The sequence below is a fragment of the Microtus pennsylvanicus genome, chromosome Y (genome assembly GCF_037038515.1).
Source record: "Microtus pennsylvanicus isolate mMicPen1 chromosome Y, mMicPen1.hap1, whole genome shotgun sequence".
Lineage (NCBI taxonomy): Eukaryota > Metazoa > Chordata > Mammalia > Rodentia > Cricetidae > Microtus > Microtus pennsylvanicus.
In genome coordinates this window covers 38,175,456-38,179,140 of record NC_134602.1, presented here as the reverse complement: position 1 = coordinate 38,179,140, position 3,685 = coordinate 38,175,456, and the positions used below count along the sequence as shown (strand labels likewise).

The 3,685-nt window shown below is 43.8% G+C and overlaps 1 non-coding gene across 1 annotated transcript; it reads right to left on the bottom strand.

Annotated features, from left to right (window-relative positions):
• Positions 1-3,137: 3,137 nt before the first annotated feature.
• On the bottom strand, positions 3,138-3,210 carry Trnak-cuu (transfer RNA lysine (anticodon CUU)). Its single transcript has one exon. It is a non-coding gene; the product is annotated as a tRNA-Lys (tRNA).
• Positions 3,211-3,685: the final 475 nt, after the last annotated feature.

The following is a 3,685-nucleotide window of genomic DNA, read 5'->3' as shown; positions in this document are numbered from 1 at the left end:
GCTGCAAAATGCAATTGACCTCTACTGAGAAACCTACTTCCTGACTTACTATATCAAGGAGAGAGGAAGCTATGCCTATACCTAAAGTGAGAAAGAAATATCTGAACAGATGGCAAAGAATTCAAAGAACAGCCACTCCTCTCCTTACCACTCAAGCTACTGGTTAGTTGGCTGATCTATAACCACCTGCCCAAGGTCATGGCACTCCAGTCCACTGGCTCTCTCTATTGTGTCTCCTGATCCAGATGCAGGTTGATTACATAAAGATATTCTGTATCTTCATTAGAGAAGTGAGTACTGTGAGTCAAACTGCCAAAAGAAAGAAACCTTAATCTGTGCAACAGCACCTATTAGAAATAATTATCTTTTAAAACACATATGGACAAAGAGGATCTTTGCCATTTAAGTGGACTGAGGAATTGGACATTTTTAGCAAAGATAGAGTGGGGAGAATACCCGACATTAATCGTCCCCCAGCTATCAAATATAGGAGCTCTTAACGACATAAATTTTGGACCCAGAGCAGATTTGAAAGAAACCTTTCTTTCACTACAGTGGTCCTAGTTGCTTCCTAAACATATTTACCAAAAGAAAATATCTTGGCTCTCTAGATTCCAACTTCTGGAAATTCGGTTGAACAGTTGTGGAGCCCAAGAGCTGAACTGACCTCTTCAGCCACCATGAAGATAGTAAGCCCACCTTCACAGAAGACTAGTGCTTCATGTGGAACAGAGTTGCCACCCCCAACCAAATCTTTGTGACATCATCAAGGCTCTACTTATGTCATAAAACTCCTCCTAGCCAGGTTTCTTCCCTACTAACCCCCAGAAATATCCAGCATACAGGTCCTAAAATGCTGCTCATACAGCCCCATGAAGACCCAAAATAAAAACCCCAATCTTCTTCCCAATTACTTGAGTCATATTTTCCAAGTAACTCAACGCCTTTATGTGTTTTTTTTTCTGTAAAATAATTTTTGGTTTGAGTCAACAACTCACATGAATGTTTTTTTTTTTCCTAGCTCCAATGTCCTCATTGGTTATTTTCTATTGATTTTTCCATTACTTCATAATAATAATTATCAAAATTTCCACTTCTCTTCCTCCTCCCACATTCTTCTAGCTCTGCAAATAAACCTCTCCACTCAAACACCAGTCCAAATAGAGGGCAGGGTACTTTGAGCTGTGGGAAGTCCAAGCCCCCCTTTATCCATCTAGATTTAGCAAGGTATGCATCCACAAATAATATGATCACAAAAAGCCAGTGTATGATATGCAGACAATTGCAAGTGCCATTATCTTTGGCTTCTCCGTCTGCCCCAATTGTCAGCCACATTCAGAGCTTACAGTTTGATCCCATGTTCTTTCATTCCCAGGTCACTGGATTAGTTGAAATCCCCTTAGTTCAGGCACAGTGTCTCATAGTGTGGACCAAGCCCTTATATTCCTGACATCCTTGCTCTTTTTCTCCATCCATCTGCTCTTCCACTGGAGCTTGGAAGCTCCATCTAGTTTTCTGATTTTGACCCTGACTTGATCTCCATCATTTGCCAAACAAAAGTTCCATGGTGGTTTTCAAGATAGTCAGTCATCAGTCTGACTATGGGACAAGGCACACATAGTTCCTAGGGACATGTCACAGAGCGGTCAACTTCTCCTCCCTGCTTAAGTACCTAGATAGGGTCACGCTATGGCCTTCTGAGAACCACTCGAGAGATATCGATCTTGACATCCCCAGAATGGCCCCATTAATTGAGATAACATTAGTGTATTGCATTAACTTGTGTGTGTTTGTGTGTGTGTATTTAAATCACAATAACAAATGGATTGTAACATTGAAATTTCTTCTCATCTTGAGAAGAATATTTGCTACAGAAACACTCTCACAGTAATAGTGAGAGTGTAAACTATCTAAGAAAGGAGAAATAACGGGAGGAATCCTCCAGGAGTTAGGCTCAGTGTCCCAGGAATTACGCCCAAGGAAAGTCAATGAACTCAGTGATGGAAGATAAAACCCAGCCTAAATAAAACCCTAAATCATTTAGGTGGAACATGAGATCCTCTTACAACAGTTACAAGAGGTCTAAAATGCCTGGACTGGAACATAAGGGGAACACAATGACGTGGAGCTGAGAGTGCATGGCAAAACTGATTGGATCTGGCAAAAATTATGTAAGCATACCAAGGAAACCACCAGTGGGACAAAACCCTAAGAAATCTGTATGACAACATATCATGTTGAACATAATGAGATTTATAGACAAAGGAAAGATCTTAATTATGTCACTGTCACACAGGTCATGATGAACCAGTTCCATCGTAGAGTGACTCCCTGCTGTGTTTAAGATAACCTGTCAATTCTGTCTAGTCAGTTACAAGGAAATTTGCATTAATTGCACAGATTAACTATCAGCATCATTTACTGCACAATCAAAAGCAAAGCAAAGAAATCATAGACATGTTGTTGAATGCTGATGATGTTATTGGGAGTTTTGATGGGTTTTTTTCTTAAAGGGTGACTCTCATCGGTGACTCTCATGCATGAAGCAGATCCTTTCTCTGTGATGTTTCCTGAATAGCCACTGAGATACCAGCCCATTGAGTTGTGGTCTCTCTCTCTTTTAAAAAGCAACTTCTACCTTCAGCTTGATCTCTTGCTTGAGCTTCCCTTCCTGCTACTAGGCTCCTTTTCTGATCCTGCAGAGGGCTTATGTAAGGTGATGTGGGAGTGTCATATATCAATCTGTTGATTTCATTGGCTAAGCAATAACGGAACTGCCTCGGCCCATTTCATTGGTTAGAAGATAGGTGGGAGGAGTAGACAGAACAGAATGCCAGGAGGAAGAGGAAGTGAGGTCAGACTCCGCAGCTCTGCTCTCCGGAGCAGACGCAGGAGAGACGCCATGCTACCTGCTCCAGGGAAGACGCACGCTATGAAGCTCCCACCCAGGATGGACTTAGGTTAGAATCTTCCCGGTATGCGCACCTAGGGGCGCTACACAGATGATTAGAAATGGGCCAGAGCAGTGTTTAAAAGAATACAGTGTCCGTGTAATTATTTGGGGCATAAGCTAGCCGAGCCAGGCGGCTGGGGATTTGGGGACGCAACCCTGCCGCCATCCATATTACTACAAATGGCGCCCAACGTGGGGCTCGAACCCACGACCCTGGGATTAAGAGTCCCATGCTCTACCGACTGAGCTAGCCGGGCCAGGCGGCTGGGGATTTGGGGACGCAACCCTGCCGCCGTCCATATTACTACAAATGACGCCCAGACGTGTGGCTAACTGAGTCCACAGAAAGCCTGAGAAAGCTTAGAAAAGAATAGAGTAAAGCATGTTTCTTACGGCAATTTCTTGGGTCTGCTCTACTTGCTAGAGGCAAGCTAGCGCCTCATCTAAGAGAGGCTTCCTGACTCAGCTTCAGCTGCAAAGCCTGCAGCTCATTAAGAGGTCCTGCCACGAAACACTTAAACAGTGTTGACGAAAAGCTGAACGCATGTTTTTCGGTTTTCAGCCGTAGCAGGAAAAAAGCTGCGCTGTTTAAAAATGCCGGCTTTCTGGGCCATCCTGCCAGGGCAAACTCTGACTGTTTGAGGCAGGAGGGCCAGCTACCGAGAGAGGATTTGAGTGTTGTCTGTTGTAGCTTGCTGGCTGGCAGGGACCTTGAACCGCCATAGAGGTGTG